The following is a 19,339-nucleotide window of genomic DNA, read 5'->3' on the forward strand; positions in this document are numbered from 1 at the left end:
CACCATTTAGATGTGGAAAAAAAGGTGTCTTATGAAGCTGTAGTCCTTTTGAAAACTAGAGGTCTAATAATGGAAGTTGTTTCTTCTAATGCAAGATAATATGGATAAGTTTCCATTAAATTAACTACCTGATGTTGAGTACCCTCAGATTCCATGCTCTCTTTATTTATTTATTCATTCATTCATTCCAAATGCATCTATACTTTGAGGATTCTGTTCTGAAATAAGACTAGCAAATCCTATTTAGGATGTCACAGTTAAAAATCAGTAAATTCTCAGATATTTTCAATGCGTCAAGAAAGGATTTTGGTTATTTTGTCAGCATATTAAAAATCCACAAAATGATACCATGCTGGAAGATCATAGCAGATTCTGCCTGTCCATTACCAAAAATATGGAAATTATTCCATTTGCTTTAAAAATATTTATAAATGTTCATTATCTTTCTGTTCTCATGATCTTTTTGCAAAACATTTCTAAGCACTGCAATGTCAATTGGAAATAGTCACAAGTTTGGGCAAGTGTGATTGCTTACATGGTAAAAAACTAAAACTATTCTATGTGAAGGATGTTGACAGTGCTAGCCTGTCAATGCTGAAGTATGATTACAGTAAAGATAACTAAACCATAGTTCATGGCTCATGTTAGCTCACCAGTTAAATCCCAAATCAGAAGTTCATCCCAAACTCATACATCATCATATCAAAGGCCAGTATTTGAAGCATACAGGTTCCACAACATTAAGAACATGGAAGAAATTCTACCAGATATTTACATGCTTTTCTGAGTAAATATGGGCAAACACTCTGTGAACTTTTTGAAATCTGTAAAGAGGAACGTCATTCTGTTTCTTGCAGTTCAACAACCTGCAATACAAACAAAATAACTTTTTCTTCATATCTACAAAGAAATTTGTTCTATAGTACCTTTTTTTTTTTTTTTTTTTTTCAGACTTTCTCCATTTCATTTTGATGTTTGTTACTAACCTAACAAGAACAATACATCAATTAATTTGTTACATGATTCTACTCAAAAGCTTTAAATGAGGATCAGGGTCTTCTCATGATAGCCAGATGTGAAAAGGTGGACAGCTATAGTAAATGTTCTCCACTATTTCACTGATTTATGATATGTTTATGAGAAAGCAAGGATAATAAAAGGATTCTAATAATAATAGAGATATTAACTGTATGGTTGCCTCTGCCAATTAATCTCAGTTTGAACACTTTGATGATTTTTGCCCCTGTCATTCACCTGTTCCCTCTACTCCCCAGATATCTCATTGCATTTGCTTCTGGATCCTCATTTACAGAACAAAACCAAACAAAAAAGTTCCCCCTGAAAATCTGGATAGTTGTTTGTGTAGACTTAAAAATCTAGATCATTTCTAGTTCCTTAATACTGCTAAGAAAATGTATTCAGAAAAAAACTGATTGTCTCTATGAATAATGGCTTCTTAATCAAAAGGAAAATGTAGCAATAAAACAGTTATGGCTTTATGTCAATTCCACTCAAGAGAGCGAAGTTCAGAACATAAGACTTTGAAAAACAATGGTGTTCACTTTTGCATGATACCCTCAAATTTATATTCCCAGCATAATCTTATACTCTATAATTACACAGAATCACAGTATCACAGGGGTCGGGACGGACATCAAGAGATCATCAAGTCCAACCCCCCTGCTAAAGCAGGGACACCACAATAGGTCACACAGGTAGGCATCCAGACAGGTCTTGAATATCTCCGTAAGAGACTTCACAACCTCTCTGGGCAACCTGTTCCAGGGCTCCATCACCCTTCTTCTGCCTATTTGTATGGAACTTCCTATGTTAAAGTTTTAGGCCATTACTCCTTATCCTATTGCTGCATACTACCGAGAAGAGCCTGGCCTCATCCTTAAGCCTTCCACCTCCCTTTAGTATTTATAAACATTAATCAGAACCCCTTTCAATCTTCTTTTCACCAGGCTTGTTACAGTCTTACATTTTTAAACCAAATTCTGTCATAAATGAACAGTTTTTGATGGAGAAAATTCATCAGCTAGGCTTCTATAATTTTTATTTCTCAACGGGTCCTTGGTTGAAGAGAATTTCTATGAGAACAAAAGCAGGCTTTGCACAGTCTTCAAGGCGTTCACATTGTCACTTACATTATGGAAACTTCATTCTGTTTCTAAGTTCCCAATACATAAACAGACCTCTGTGTATAATGTTGTACAATTTTGTATTTTCATTTTACATAGACCCTGATTCTGCAATCAGATCCATTTAGACAAAAGTCCTTTGTCTGTGGAGAATACTCATGATTTCAAAGTATGGCCATCTGTTCTGAGATTTTAAAACTAAGGCTGTATGGCAATTTTTTTTTTTTTCTCACAATAGTAATTCTATACAATGCTTATTGCTTATTGTACATAGCTACTGTAGATAGCATGGCTGAATTGCATTTTTATTTTGTACAAAAAGTATGGGTTAAGAGATAGTGTTCAATCAGTGTAAAAACAAATGCTGCAGATAATGGAAGAGTGAAAGTGTTCCACACCAAGAAACTACTGATCATGTCTGTTTTCAAGATTTCTAGTTCAAACAATTATGATTATTTTTTTCTCTTTTACATATACATATACACAATCCCTGTTTCTCAGAGGGTTCTACCCCGCCCCCCCTTTTTTTCTTTTTTTCTGGAGAGCTGCATGGTATATTAATAAATATCTAGTGTATGGATATCGTGCAGCTCTAACAGTACAGAATCTCCTTCTTCCAGATGGTATTAAAATCATTAGTCTGTTGTATTGAATAACAAAAGAAATTCTGTAAATGATTAATCAGAAAAATTAAATTTGGGGTTGATTTCTGAATAAATCATAATCAATACAGAAAATGCTTTTTTTAAGTTGTGTGAGAAACTGAATGACATCCCCAGATTGTTCGTTTCTAGTCAAGATGAAGGCCATTGTCACTCAAGCTCTCTTCAGCTCTGTACACAACGTGTATAGTACTAAAGGAAAGAGGGAACTGTCTCACTCCAATTTATTGGAGGGAGAGGAGGTTCTTTGATATATGTGTACCCGACATTAGATTAAGAAAGAATGGTTCAAATGTTGGTCCGACCAGTTTATTACAAATCTTAATCAGGGAGATGGGGAAGGAGAGGCCAGCGACTATTATGACTTAGGGTGATGGGGAAGGGAAAGCAGATGATAGAAAAGATAAGAAAGGAGCAAAAATTACATAAAATGGGGATAGTCACAACCAGAATCCAGCAGTGTCCTGTTGCATGTTGTTCTGATGGTCCGAGGCAAGAGCGCAGGGAGAGAGCAACAGCCAGCCGTGGGCAGCAAGCAGGTACAGCACAGAGCAAGTCCAGGATGAAGCAGCAGGTCTCAGGTAGCCAGCCCAGTAAAGTCTGTCAGTATGTAGACATCACCTCATGAGGTCAGAGACCTCTCGGGGGAGAGCAGCAGCAGAGTGGCTGGCCTTAGGCAGCCACTTAGCAAGCAGATAGAGCGCAGAGCAAATCCAGGAGGGAGAGGCAGATCGTGAGGAATCTGATGTCAGACACCTCTTCTTCTTCTTCAGCATTCAGGCATCATGTCATAAGGAATCTGATGTCAGACATCTATCCTCATGGTTTTTGGTCCCTTTTCTATCTTCTTTCTTCCCGCGTTGGTGTAAGAGTCATGTGCAGCATCCCCTGAGATGGCTATCTCCCTCGAGATAAGCCCACACAAAAGACTGCTTCCCAGCCATTAAGCTGCAGCTTATGCCTCTCTTGTAGCCCCTGGCCTGCAGATCTTCAGACAAAAGATTTCACCAACTTTGACCAGAACTTACCTGGACTTGTCCATCTGTGTTCCTCTGCAAGCTTTGAGACAATGGTGCAAAAGAATAATCTCTTACAGGAGCTTGCACACGTAATTGTATTTCCTGTTACCCCCCCAAGAGTGTTTTAGCTTTACTTTGTAGCAGTGTTTAATGTGCAAGGGCTGCAGGAAGAACACAGCTTATTACTCACTCATAACAAAAAATGTCCAATTGTCCATCCACGAGCACCTCCTTTTTCATAACCAACTAAAATAAGGATGTAGCACTAGTAAAAAATAGTGCTATAGTAAAAGATTCAGACTTACTGTAAGAAAATACTTTCTTTCCACATTTCTTTTGACTGATTGAACAGAAAAGACTCTTGGCTCAGCACATGTAGAGAGAAATCATTTGAAACATAGCATAGCTGTTTCCACAAATAATGTAAGTCATAGAGACAAAGGAAGGAAGGACTATTTTCTAAGTGGTATTTTTCAGCAGAAAAGATCTTAGCAAATTGTTACTGAAATGAAAGAAGATTTTTTTTCTGATTTGAAAAACTATGTTGGAAAAATAGACACCGATTCACAAGCATATGTTAGTAGATTGCAATTTTATCATATTACTTAGTCAAATCTAATTTAAAAAAAAGCACTTTAGCATATGGCTGATTTCAGGATGATGCTCAGCTCAGCTAAAATCAACACAACAAAGTTCATGCATAAGAATATTAGAGAAGCGAGATGGACTTAAACATGCACTTATATGTTCTTACTGAATTCGGAAGAAGACAATTCAACCTCATAGGCAGGCCTCAGTAAGCATGAATCCTTGCTGATATCAATGATATTTTCTATGTGTAGATGACAAAATCGGGGCTCCAATACAAAAATATGCAGTTTTATGCAGCTTTTAGATAAGAGAGAAAAAAAAGACAGCACAACAGACATAAAAATATATTTAAATATTGCATATAAATGCAAACAATGTTGCATCTGCTGGCAGAAATGTAGCTATTAAAGCCATCCACCAATAGAACTTAAGGAAAGTTAGGTGATGAATTGCAAGCAGCTGCATCTTTACTGCACAGTCAGGATTTTATAATAAGCCTGTAGGTAATGTTTCCCTGCATAATTTTCTCTCTCTGCTACAGAAGAAGTTATTTCTTGGGAAAACCTTGAGAATATGTGCTGAAGACTAGGTCTCGTGGGGAATTAAAAGAGATTTAGGCATCTAAAGCATCAATTACATGCCTAATTTAGATCTTCAAAAACTACACCTAGTCCTTACAGCACTGAAAAACCAGGCAACACAAAATTTCCAACAGAAGAATGGCTTAAATGTCTTAATATGAGACTACAGTTTGTGTGATGGTAAAGACGTGCACACATTTAACATAAATTCTGTAAACAAAAACTCTGACAGACATCAGAATAGCTTCAGCAAAAGGCTTTGAGTGTGCAAATCCTCAGCCTAGGCTGAGTACCCCTAACTCATGGGGGTACTAATTAGGGCACTCTCCTGGGATGTTTGAGTTCAAATCCTCTCAGATAAAGGTTACTAAACATCATCCTGAGCATTCTTATTAGCCAGTAAAGGGTTAAAAAGAGCACCCACCAGTGTTTCACAGTGTAGTTCTACACTGTGATCTTCTGCTCGTTTTGGAGAAGAAACTTTCACCCAGTCTCTGGGGAATGTTTCAATGTATGAAGGGAAAAGGAAAGCTGAGTCTTATTCAAGAGTAGAATATCCAATATGCTTCTGTCATTGACTCAATGTCTTGCTGATTTTTACAGTACTCAAAGCTCCTCAGGGGTCTCAGGGGTCAGTGTGGCCTGAGAATAATACAGGGATGCTGTCTGAATGTACAGAGATGGGATCAGGAAAGCCGAGTTGATGGTGGAACTGTATTTGCTGAGGAATATGAAAAATAACAAGAAGGGGTTCTGCAGGTACACTGGTCAGAAAAATACAGGCAAATGAGAGTACATTCCATTTGATCAGTGGGAAGAGAGTAACGACAACTACAGACATGGAGAAAGATGAGGTACTCAATTATTTCTTTTCCTCAGTCTTCAGTGGCAGTCAGGATTCCCATGTATCTTGCATCCTTAAACCTCTAGGTAGAGGTCAGGGGAGCAAAATTCCTTCCAGTGTAAGTGCAATACTGGGACTGCCTCATGAAGCTGAACAGGCCAGATGTCATTCATTCCAGGGTACTGACGGAACTGGCTGATGTGGTTGCCAAGCCATTTCATCATACTTGAAAAAGTGTGGCTGTCAGGCGAAGACCCCAATGAATGAAAAAATTGAAACATCACTCCCATTTTTAAGAAAGGGAGAAACGAAGACACAGGGAACTACAGGCTGGTGAGCTTTGTATCTGTGTCTGGGAAGATCATAGAGCAGATATTCCTGGAAGCTGTATTAAGGCACATGGGAGATGAAGAAGTGATCCAAAACAGCCAGCATGGTATCATCAAAGGTAGATTGTGCCTGACCAACATGGTAGACTTCTATGATGGAGTGACATATAGTATCTGTGGACAAAGAAAGGACTTGGAAGAGAAGGACTTGGAAGTTCTTGTTCCGGTGGACTAAAAGTTTAATGTGAGCCAATAGTATGTGTTTGCAGCCTGGAAGGCCAACTGTATCCTGGGATGCATCAAAAGAGAGGTGGCCCTACCCTCAGGCAGATCAACACTTCCTCCCAAATTAGTGTCATCTGCAAAATAACTGAGGGTACGCTCAATCCCCCCATCCAGATCATCAATAAAGATATTAAACAGGGTGGGCCCAAATACTGACCTCTAGGGAACACCACTTGTGACCAGTCTCCAACTGGATTTAACTCCATTCACCACCATCCACTGGGCCTGGCCCTCCAGCTGGTTCTTTCCTCAGCAAAAAGTGCACCAGTCCAGGCCATGGGTTGCCCATTTTCCCAAGAATACTGTGGGAGACAGATAAGTATCAAAGAGAAAATAAAAGGGAGATAAAATGAACAAGTGAAACTTTAAGTTATTCAGTTTCCCAGACACAATTTTGGCAGGTCTATAAGTGTAGCTCCAACAGAGGCACAAACATTCTGTGTCCATGCTGTGCAGTGGATGTTGCTTCAAAATAAACCCTGCAGTCCTCATGTCTGAATGAGTATCTGATGACCAGATCCTGGAGACATGACACGAAGAAATCTGGGAGGACAACTGTCCCCTTTATGCTCAAATTTGTTTCAGAAGGAGAAATTTATTTGTTCTAGTTGATAAATATTCATTTTTTGTGGAACCAGGATAAATGTACAAATCATACCTCTTTCTTCTTCCTATACACATAGTCACTGAGTATCTTCTCATTATTCAATTATCAGTTTCAAGTAGATTTGTATATCTCTTTTCAAACATCTAAATAGTTTCACAAAAATGGATAAGAGTTACAGAAGACAGTTTTCTCTTGTAGGTATAGTCTGAGGTGTTGCTACAAAAGTAGCATCCAAAAGCGATACATTAGTCTGCAGGTAATACCTAAAAAAACACTAAAGATACAATAGGATTATATTGTTAAGAAAGTGTTGCAGAGCATTTCTGCATAATTACAGCTGTTTTATATGGTGGCAATGTTTACTTGTCTATTAATTGTAAATATGACTTTTTAAAATGCTTACAAATGAATGTTGTGTGTTTAAATTGTGACATTCTGGGATAGAATGCTGCCTTTATTTTTGGACTTAAACTCTTTGACTGAAAAAATTAAAGAGACAAGCAAATACAAAGGAGGTAGATGATAGAAAAAATAATTATCAAGTTAGATGCTAATTAGTCACAGAAACCTGACAGCATTTTGCCTCCTCTTTCTCAAAGTGACACTGAACAGACAGGCAATGAGTCCTGCCATGCCATAGTGGAAGGGCCAGTTCTGCCTACCCCTGGCACACTCCTCACCTGGACCTTACTGCAGGCCAACAGAAGTTCCATTGACCACAAGGCAAAATGTGCCTGATTCTCTTGCTATGGAGAGTACTTGGTTTGAGAATCAGCAACAGGTTTTGCTGAGGGAATGTTTATTCAGGTTTGCATTTAATACAAGAAATAGCTCAAACTTTTTCTTTCTCAGAGTTGTTTGTTGGTATGAATAACAACAACCCCGTTTGCATCCTGTTACATCACTGCAGCTTTCCCTGCTGTGAACTTAATTAAATACCATATCTCTGATGTGGCAGGTGCACTAGTTGCCACCAGCTTCTTGTTTCAGTGCTGTCCTCCTGCAGATAGCATCACTAGAAATGTACAGTCTTAACATCTACTACAAAAGAACATATGGCATACGGTGAAACATGGGTATGGTTGGACTCCTACACAGCCATTCACTGCATTGAATAGCACTTAGATTAATCAGATTACATAGGGAAAATTCCAGTATCTATTAAGTCAACAAAAGTTAGTTCAGATACAAAACACCAGAAGAAATACAATCTCATATTTTCACATTTGGGATAGCTGCATCTTCTAATTTTCCATTTTCATGTCATTTCTTATCCCTGCAGTCAAACTAAGGAAGAGTATTTTGTTGACAAAATGGTTTCAAAGTCTGCACTAATAGCCTGAGCTCGTCTCTCCTTCTCTTCCAGGTGGCTGCTTCAGTTTCATGTGGTGCAGTGTGCCGCTGTTGTATCTGCCTAACAGGGCAGCTTCAAATGCCTAATGCATTCAGTGTGTTAGTCAATTCTTTCTTTGTTTCCCCATACACAAAGATACATGCCAAGGAAATGGAAATTTAAACAAGTCATAGCAAAATAAATGAAATAAAATACAGTTGCTAAAGTGTATATAGCCCAGCTACTTAATATCTTGCAGTAATGAGAAAATTCAAAGTGATTCCTAGAGGTGATTGATCATAGTACTACATAGTCTTCATGATAAACGCTAGACAAAGTGGAAAAGATTGTCATGTCTATTAGTATAGAAAATGCCTCTGAAAGCAAGTATAGCAGAAGATATCCTAAATAAATTGACTGAGCCTTTTAATGGGATAAGTCAAGTCAGATTTGATGCAAAAATTAGGTCATTTAGGATACTTAGGACTTTTGAAACCATTTAGCTTTAAAAATAAACCATCCAGTCTGTTTCTTTCCATTGCTTGTGAACAGATTTGTTATGCTTGGATATGCCAACACAGAAAAAAAAAAAAAAGGTTTAGAAGGCAACCAGAAACAAAAGAAAACTTCACACTTCATAGTGTTCTCTATGCTGAAGACAAAAGCAAGGTGTCATGAATAAAGAAAGGAATCAGCAGCTGAAACATTTTCTGCACATTACTTTTCATTCTGCACATACTTTTCATTCTGCACATACTTTTCATCTGAAAGCTCTGTGGGGTCTAATACTGTTGTTAACAATGCTCTTTTAAATAAGATTTTCAGAGTCAAGCTGCTCTTTTCTAAAGTGCATCCACTGGGAAAGTTAAAAAGCAAAAATGGAAGCAAAATTGAATTACTTTGGGGTTCCAGTATTTCCTATCTCCAAAGAAAAGAGAGTAGAGAGATGTAACACCTGCTTGACCCTACACAAGACTATTTTCTCCCTTACTGATCATGGTCATTTATGACTGCCAGTTGGGATCTGACCCTGCTGGGCTTGCAGGAAGGAACAGCTTTGTTCAAAGGAATAGGTTAAGTGTATACGTGATGGATGGTACAAAAATTGTTCAGGTCCACACCTCAAGTCTGTGTCACGTAACATGCATCACATGTGGTTAACATTATTCAGTGTTTAAATCTTGTTAGGGGTAGAACTTCATGCAAAAACTGGCAGACAATAGGGTAGGCAGAGGTACTTGACTTGACTTGTAGACTATCATCTACAGCTAAATCCCACTCTGGCCATTTTGTGGAAGTCAGTGAATATTGCGCTTAATGTCGCAGGAAGGTGAGGAGATGACAAAAACATCTGGATCAGATAGTGAATATGAAAGAGGTCCCTGTTTAGCTAGAAAATAATCCTCACCAGCAACCAAATCCTATGTAGGCAGCATTGTTGCCAGCCAGCTGTATCCCTCACCCCAGCTTCTGTCATGGTTCTTGCAGAGATTTTAGTTTCTACTTCTCTTAATATCTCCAGCTCCCATATTTCCATTGCAGTGCTATAACAGAGACAGGGACTAATGAAAGACTTCATGGGGAATTAAATGTATAACTGATGTTTATTATTGTTCTCATATTTCCTTGTGGCAGTCAGCAGTCACAGCCTGGGGCCCATGCTGCTGTAATTTGAATAGGCATAAAGGGAGAGTTGGCCAGGGATCTTCTGTTGAAAATACAGTTTTGATTCAGACTATTCAATGGTTGAATGTTATTTAGAGGCAAGAGACAGGCTCAAACCAGAAAGTCTTGCACCAGTTCAAGCAAAGTTAAAACCAGACAGTACTCACTGCTGATTTTCCTCATGGGACGTGAATGTCACACCACAAGATAGTAGAGCAGAAAAATGCACATTTAAGATTCTTCAGTGAAAAGACAAACTCCTTTCATGAAATAGAATATATAAAGAGCAAAACTGAAGACCTGATATGATTTATTTTATCTGTAGGACTCTTAATGCAGAATTTTAGACCCCTAGACTCAGTAAATCATATATATAAATTGAAACTCTTTCAGAGTTATCCTGTATTATGTTTACATTCATTACGTATATTTATGTTTTGCTCTTCAGAATCTATAACCTCTCTTTTATTGAGATAACAGGAAAATAGAGGTCCAATCTTATGTTTCATGGCACTCAATTTGTAATGTACAAAAGTATCTGTGCCAGAAGAGATATATCATTGTTATGATTTCATCAAGAGAGAAAATATTAGAATGGGAAAGTCATATATAACTGGCCTAAAACCTCAAAGTTTGCATCATATTTTTCAACTGAAGCTTCTTTCCCAAAATACTATGCTAACTATCTCAGGATTATTACTAATATCATGGTTTACTGGAGATGGTTTATGAGATGCAACAAGGGCAACTATGGACCACTGTGTGTGTGCACGTGTGTGATGTTGTGTCATGTTGTGTTCTGCACGTGTCGTGGGAGGGGTGTTATCTGAATTATGGTGAGCTTCCTCTTTGCTGAACTGTGCTATATGCATCACAATACAGGGTGACATAGCAAAACAGAGAGAGCAATTAATTAATGCTTTTGGAGCAAAAGAAGCCAGGCTGCTCCTACAAGCTTCAGCATGCTTTGTGAACATTCAGCAGGAGCATGCATTCATGCCTGGATGGTTTGCCCATGCTGAAGGCCATCCTATTGTTTTCATCTCCATTATATTTGTTGTGTTGTTTGCATGTCCTTCTGATTACAGACCTTACAGAGACTGTTCCTTATAGTAAATCACAAATACAGAATATGGTTTTCTAAGCCCTGATTCACTGATGAAAATATTGCTCTTGCTGATCTTCATACTGAAACCATCAGATCTATTTTCATGATGGAAGGTTACAGTAAAAGATTGTGGCAACTGGATCCTTCTTATACCTGACCTTTTAGAATGCAGTCAGAGTACAGCAAGATCACTGTTGAAACAAATTCAACAAAGGAAAATTTCTGTATAGAAAGGAGTAGCAAAAAACACTAAAAGAGATAAACATACAGAATGGAAGACAAAAGTAAGTGCGTCCTAAGGCATAATTAGAACTACACAAAGGCAGGAAACAGTGCCTTGAACTTGTGCCCTTGCTAATCAAGTGCATTCTAAGGGATATGATTGGCTGATGGAATCAAAACACTAGAGTAGTCGCTGAGATTTGCTGTTTTAATGGCAAAACACTGTAAAGAGATTTCAAATGGTGGTGTGCTGCACAATTTCCTTTTGTAAAGATTTGCTTTGTTAATATCTTGTAAGAGATCATAACACATTTCAGCTTTGAGTCAGAACACTGGGAGGTAAGCCAGGCTAGCCCAAACTCATGTGGTCACTTCCAGCACATATCTTAGCAATGTAGATGCTGCTAAGAAGTGTATAAAGAATGAAACAAGATTAGAATGTAAGTAGTTGAACAGGAAAACAGACCATTCCATGCATATACTAGAGAAAAAGATATTTTCAACAGATATTGCTATGACTGGTAACTGTAGCTCTAACCAGACAGCTCTCCTCCTAAAATTGAATTCATTGTTCCCTTTCAACCATCTCAAGTACATCACTTACTTTGTCTCTCCCTATTCCTTGGCAGTTTCCAAAACCTGGGGCTTATTCTGTTGTTCATTACTTAATCAGACTATCTGAAAGTCCTTTCTTTCAGTGCTTGCCCCACTCTGCCTTCCTCCTCCCACCTCTGCCCATCTATGGACAACTCAGCCCTGGGTTCGTTTTTTTTTTTAAGCTGGTTCCACCACTGGTTACTTCTTGTGGAAAACTTAAGGCCTTGTACCTCTTCAGAAAATTAGCTACCTAGTCCACTCTGGCAGTACACATGCCACACATCCCAAACACCAAGGAAGAGCAACTGCGTGAGGCTGGTCCTTCTGCTCCTGACAGCCTGTGGCAGGCAGCATCTGACTCAGAATAGATTTTCTGATGTTCCCTTGCAGGACATAAAAGTGAAGGTATATGTACTGTGGGGTGTACTTTCAAACATTTTGAAAGGCACACATAGACAAATCTTTCAAGAGAAAGTTTGGATTTTTTTTTTTTTTTATAGAGGCTGAAAAAGGAAGTTTTGATGAGGAAATGCCACTGTCACTATCCAATGGTTGAGGACAGTAGCACTGTTTAAAGAGGCTGAATTTCATTTTTTGTGATGGAGAGCACTTCTTTTATATTTGTCCTCTTTTCTTAAGAAATAGCTATAAAGAAAACTACTTTGCTACACTCTCCACCATGCCCTGTCATTGGAATTGCTCTAGGAACTCAGTACAGTGCAGATTATTATCACCCTTACTATAGGATTAACTGCTGCAGCTGGCAAAGCAGCTGCCACTCTGGCCCATAAGAAAGGCGTACATGGACCACTGAGAATAGCTATGAGGACACAAAAGTGGTTAAATGTAACTGTAATTATTCCTCACCTCCAAAATAGCGTGGTAGTTCTTCCAGGGAGACTCAATAAAGGAATGTGGGCAAGCTCCATGGTGGAAATGATGCTCTCCTTCCCCAGAGGAGAGTTTCCCTTTGGTGACTTTGCTACTTACCTCCCAGCTGTGAGCAAGGCTGCTGTAGATCTGCCAAGGGTGAAGGACCAACTCTGTAGGCAGCTCTTTCTCAGTTATTTGACAGGTTGCCAAAATTTCCCTAAGGAATCTAAGCAAAATAAGTTGAAATGAAGTGCTATAAATGTATAATGGCATAGAGTTTTATCAGGTAAAAACAGAGCATTTTGTATAGCCAAGAGGCTTTCTCCCACCCAGATTTCAAAGGTCTCCTGTGAACAAAAGCAGTAGCGAGCTGTTTGAAGAAAGGTTATATGCATTTAAAGTGTAAGCTTAAGCAACTTCACTATTGGAGTCACTCCTGGCTCCCACTAAGTTTCTAAATATATTATTCTTTGTATGTGAATTTTACATATGCTTTTGTTAAAAGAAAGGTCATACTGTTTGTTGGATTTTTACATTTCTGTAGTGGATTCCAGAGATGTAAATTCTTTTTTCAAAGTACTACCAGCTATCACAGTTTTTGGTTTTTTTTTGCCTGAAGGATCAGCATCCACGGCTGTTTCCAGCTGATAGCTACAGATCAGTGCTGACTGAACATCATTTGATCTACTGAGATGCTACTAAGTGAACACAGTTGATGGTTTTGTGGAGTTCTAGTTGTCTGCTCTGGTTGAAAGCTAGTTGTCTGCTTCACTGGAGATATAAGCTGAAACAGCTGATCAAGAATGAGATCCTATTTGAATAGTTAAACACTGTCTTCATCTGAGCATTAACTAATTTGCATGGCAAAATTCCAATTTGCTATCTATCACTTAAATGACAGCTTGTGAAAGAGTAGTTCAGCATTCTTCACTTGTGGTGTTAGATTCCTATTCAAGGCAGGAGAGGAAACATATGTGAAGTGTGTGTGTTGGGGGCAGGCATTGTAAAAACACACACGGAATGCATACTTAACACCAAAAGTGTTAAATATAAAATATCAACTATAAACATAGAAATTACTCCATTCCTTTTAAAAAAAATATCACCAAAAAACAACTGTTTGAACTCTACAGAAACAATAAACAGTATTTTAAAATCTACCCTTAAACCATAGAACCAGAGGCACTTAGAGAATCTGAATTCATTTCCTTGAGCGTAATGGCGGCAACCCACTGAGTTTAGAAACTAATTTAGAAACTATTAATGCACCACCAGAAAATACAGATCCATCCATTTCACAGGCCCATCCATGCAAAAGGGTCATGCTTGTTGCTTGGTTTAGGCACCCTGTTGGAAAATAAATAAATAAATAGATAAATAAATAAATAAATAAATAAATAAATAAATAAATGTCGTGGGTATAAACTAGATTCAGAGGTAATCCAAAAATCAGAGGCTATGTGTTGGCCTGTCAGAGTTACTCAGGTGTGTAAGACCCAGGAACGTGATGAGATCTCGTATCTGAGAACATTATCAGTTTGGGGAGTATCTGTATCTATTACAAAGCCAGCATGCTCCAAGTCTGTACACTGATAGCTTAAAATAGGAGCAATTTCAGGAAGCAGGAGCGACTGTGACCGAGGCACTGTTGCATTCAGACTGCTAATGTGAAGCTGCTGGACAGTCCTCTGAGGCCTGCTCACAGCCCAAATGTAAACTCAGCCTCGGTGCTGCCAAAAGAAACTTAGAAAAAAAAGACATATTTTGACTTCAGGGAGGTTTTAAATTGTTACTTTTTGCTGTGGGGAAAATCTAAATATATTGCTACTGTGTTCCGTTTCAAGGTTAAACAGTACAGGAGAAAACATGCAAGGTGGCAAAAAAGGAACGACAGCTCTGGGGACGCTGGCACAAGGCCCACTGTATCCACCTTCTGAGCTCCCTCCTCTATCAGCCCCTTGGTCCTGGCTTGAGGGAGGCAGCTGTTTCCCTCTGAAGAGGGACATAACTTCAGCACTTTCCCAAATTCTTCTGCTCCCTCACACAACCCCAAAGCTTCCATGACAAGCAGTGGTTTCATGCTGTGAAAATGTTCATTTGTGTGTCCAGCTGGCTCCCTCAGGCCCTGAATTGAGCTCCAGAGAGAGCTAGGACCAGCTTTTCATGTTCTCAGATATGCTTTTTTTTTTTTTTTTGTAAGCTAAAAATAACGGGATAGATAGATGGGTCTAATCGATGCCTTTTATCAGGTGGCTTTAAGAACCAGTAGCATACATTTGCTGGTGAGGCATGGTTCTGCCATATTGGAACACTCTAGATACTCACTGCACAATAGTATAGCACATGCTAACAATCTGCAACTTGAGTTTTCCTTTAAAAAGTGGGATAAAATGTCCTTTAGCCATTTTCCTGAATAACTAAACACACAATTTTATAAAGCTCTCTCCTGAACAACAAAAAAAATAACTAACCTGAAACTATGGATGCAAGTCACAGTCCAAGTTATGCTTAACAAAACAACATGGAACAGGAAACTTATTTACATTTCAGATGTGAAATGCTGAATTTGGGGTTGTATTTGTTTTGAATTGGATATCCCTTCCCTGTTCACACAAGTAACTTCTTATGTTTATGAAGAAAACAAGAAGTTTCTTGAGTTTTCCTATTAGTAGTGTGATAGGAGAATCCTGCTATGTGTATGTGTGCTGGAATTTGTGTGTTTCCAGTATGACATATATTAAAAAAATCAAAAATGTGTGAGAAAAATCACGTTTTAAAGTCTATGGTCACATTTCAACCTTTTCATGTTTGTGAGATACTTTTGGAGAGGAAATTAAAAAAAAACACGTATATACAGATGAGGGAAAAATGAGTTTAGATGTCAAGATACGACCCTCAAAGAGCAAACAGCAAAAGACATACAATCTCTGTGTTTGCCTCTGTGAATTTAACCATTACTTATGATTAAACAAGTAATCACTAAAATACACAAAAACTGTGCCCTGTTGAGATGTTCTTAATGGATTGAGAAGACATTTGTGTTCTGTAGGCTGTTTGCTTACAAAAAGAAACTGCTGGCTCTTGGGGCTTTTCCCAGAGGATAGAGGCATTTTGCCAGTGTTTCATTTTCAAGTGCCATTGTTCACCTAGAGCTTTAGCAAAAAAAGCTTTTACTTATTTATTACTAATCCTACCCTAAGTAATGATCATTTTTAATCCTTTTGCATTTTAAAACAACTTTATCAGACAATGACACCAAGCACAATGTCTCTCAAAGATCTTGCATTTATTTTTTCATTTAACAGATAATTCTATAATTCACACATTTACGGAATTGCTTTATTGGTTCACAAAACCTGCTTCGCATTATCAACAAAATATAAATCTTACTCTGATTTTGTGGACTCCTTTCAACATGTTTTCATTAGCTATAGTCTTGATAATGCAGCAACTGAGAGGAACAGTGTTTATTGCTTACTTTATCCATCTGACTGTGAATCTTTGTGAAATGCTGCTGTATTTGTATATTATTCAGACTTGTTATAAATTTTTACTAATACAACTTATTTGCTAACCTAAAAGGATGTCACATTTTCATTTATCTTTATGAGTATGTACAAATTCACCATATAGCCTTGACTGAAATCTGTGTGAAAGATTCAGGATAATCCTTGTCCTCAACACTGAACAGTGTAATCAATTTGGTGTAATTGTCTTGTGCTTGATCATGATATCCTCAAAGACCAACAAGCATGGATGCTAGATGTCAACATTTTGAGGATCAAGTGTTCAATCATTGGTAAGAGTTGTTATATTTATGTGATGGCTACTTCTATAACATTGCCAGCTTTGCATACAAGACTAATAGTCTGCAGTCTGCACTATGAAATAATTTACTTGTCATTTAACTAGTTCAGTGCTAATAGAAAATACTTGACAATCAATTTGCAATACATACATATGAAGAGTTGTTGGGGCTTTTCAGAAGTGCTAGAATGAAAGATTTTAGTGTAAAAACTAGTATCAGCAACAAATGTGTCTATCTGTCAACTTCAGCTAGTGCAACTATCTAAACAAAACAAACCGACAAAGCAAATCTTTCTATGTATTTACGTATTTATCCTCCTGTATATTCAGATGTGGTATCGTAGGAGATTATTTCAGTACTTCAAGGAAATGGAGATTTCCTTGTGAAGTATCTGTACTCTCAGCTAGTGGTGCCAGAGGACAAGGGAGCTCCAGATATTGTCAGTGCAATTTTGTTGTTCCAGAAATCATAATTTCATGCAAAAGATGGAAAATGAGAATGTGGCAACTTCTATACAGAGATTTATTTTTTTTTAAATGTTGTTAATCACTGCAAGCAGGTATGCTTACCTTTCAGCATTCAAGCATTGAAAATGAGTAGGAAAAAGAAAAAAAATCCAGAAATTTTGGTAAGCTCACAAAAACACAGAAAAAACAAAAAACAAAACCCAAATCATCCCTCTGGCATTTGCTGTCACAGTGTTATGAGGGACACAGCAAAGCTCTGACTGATTTCCCCTCTGATCAGATAGGACCTGAGCAGCCAGTGTATAAGAGCACACCCAAAGCTCTGGAGGTTTCACCATTTCTGTTCCCTGCATGGACCTGCTCATGGCCGTGGTGCTCTCAAGGACCCAAGTGTTGCATGACCACCAACCAAAATAAAGGCTGTGAACCTAAAATGAGGGTGATTTATCTGCCTTCTGATTCTCAATTAAAAAAGAAAAAACAACAAAGCAAAACAAAAATCTTGCCAGGAGATAAGAACATCAGTTTTGACTGAGTTGGTCCAAATCACCAGGATCGAAATATGATTCTATTCTGTTCTGCTTCACAGTTAAACCAGTAGACTAAACCATGCTTGTAGGGAATATTATCTTTGTAAAAATTCACATCCTTTTCAATTTCAATTTAATTTCCACTTCATTTTTTCCCTTATATTTATTCCATAAACAAGCCATTGTGTTATTAATGATTCAGAGCTCACCAAATCCATATGTTTTATGGATTTTATGTCAAACTGGACTCATAGTACTTTAATAAGGAAAAAGAACAATATTTTACTGTACTCACAGTACCCAGCCAATAGGCCTGTAAGCAGTTTTAAATCTATCTGTAACTGCAACATGGAGATTGCAATAAGAAATAGGTATTATCAGCTTCCTCTGCTCCTCATCGTGCAAAAGGATTGATGTTATCCTTCAGTACTTTCTTAAAGAGCCAGTATATTTGTAGAAAATCATTAATTCCTCTCTGATGGCTATAATCATACAAACAGGTGTAGAAGATCCTTTCACATTTAGTAACAAGTAGGAATCAGGTACATGAAAAAACTCTTAAGCAGTCAAGTAAATTTGATTCTACTCATTTTTCTGGAGACATCTACTTTGCCATATGCATGCTCAGAGATTTTGCTATTTATGCATTAGAATGACATATTTAAAGTAGTGAATTTCATATTAGCAATGCAGATGGAGGAAAGAATGATCTTGGAAAATTATACAGTGGAAAGACTGGTGTTGGAGGGTAGCATGAGAATTGGAAATCCTAAACAAATCAGAGAAAAAGAATATAAAAGACAAAACAGAGTGGGGAAAGCAGACAGACTTGTTTGAAAAAGAAGGAAGGTGAGGTACAGAATCTGAGGAAAAGCTGCAATATAAAGACAAAGAGTAGCAGCTAATAGAAACATTAAAATGTTGAGATAGCATTTCATTGATACTAATTAATAAGAAATGTGTTACTGTTTTCAAAGTTGGTGCCATTTATTTTAATGGAATAACTTATTGGCCCCTCCACTCCTCTGTTTATGCCAATCTCTTGCTGGCAGATTAAGATATTGGAATGTCTGCTTACACAGTTTATTTTAAGCTCTATCATACATACACATTTGCACAGAAAGGTGCTATGATGACTGTTTATGAGATAAGGAATTTGGAAAAAGGAGTGTATAAGACAGTGGTGGAGGAGCAGAGAGATGGAGGAGACTCAGAGCATAGAGGAGACATATTCAAGAGGTATCAATCTTGATATTAGAAGCTCATTAATTCTCAGCCTATTTTCAGTGTCTCTGTAGAGATTTACCATATGTGTCAGCTACACAGTCTTGGAGCTCAATTAGAAATGTTTTCCAACTACTAGTCTAAATTACCACTGGAAAGCCTTATCATTTTCAACAAACTTTGATGAGCAGGATAGCCTTTAACAGCGATGTTTCGTGTACTAAACACTGCAACTGGCCTTTTATGTTTCCCATAGCACTGCTGACAGATGAGTCTGATTATCATCCTAGATCCACCTTACTGACATGCATTTGGACAAAAAAGACAGCAACCAAACTGAAAAGAAAAAATTCTGGGAAAAGTAATCAAAGACAAATTTAAAACTTCAATAGATTTTCCTGGAAATTTGCCCACAAAGCATATTGTTTACATATCCATCTCCATCCAGAA

Source organism: Phasianus colchicus, chromosome 1 (assembly GCF_987193195.1).
Source record: "Phasianus colchicus chromosome 1, bPhaCol1.hap1.1, whole genome shotgun sequence".
NCBI classification, from domain to species: domain Eukaryota; kingdom Metazoa; phylum Chordata; class Aves; order Galliformes; family Phasianidae; genus Phasianus; species Phasianus colchicus.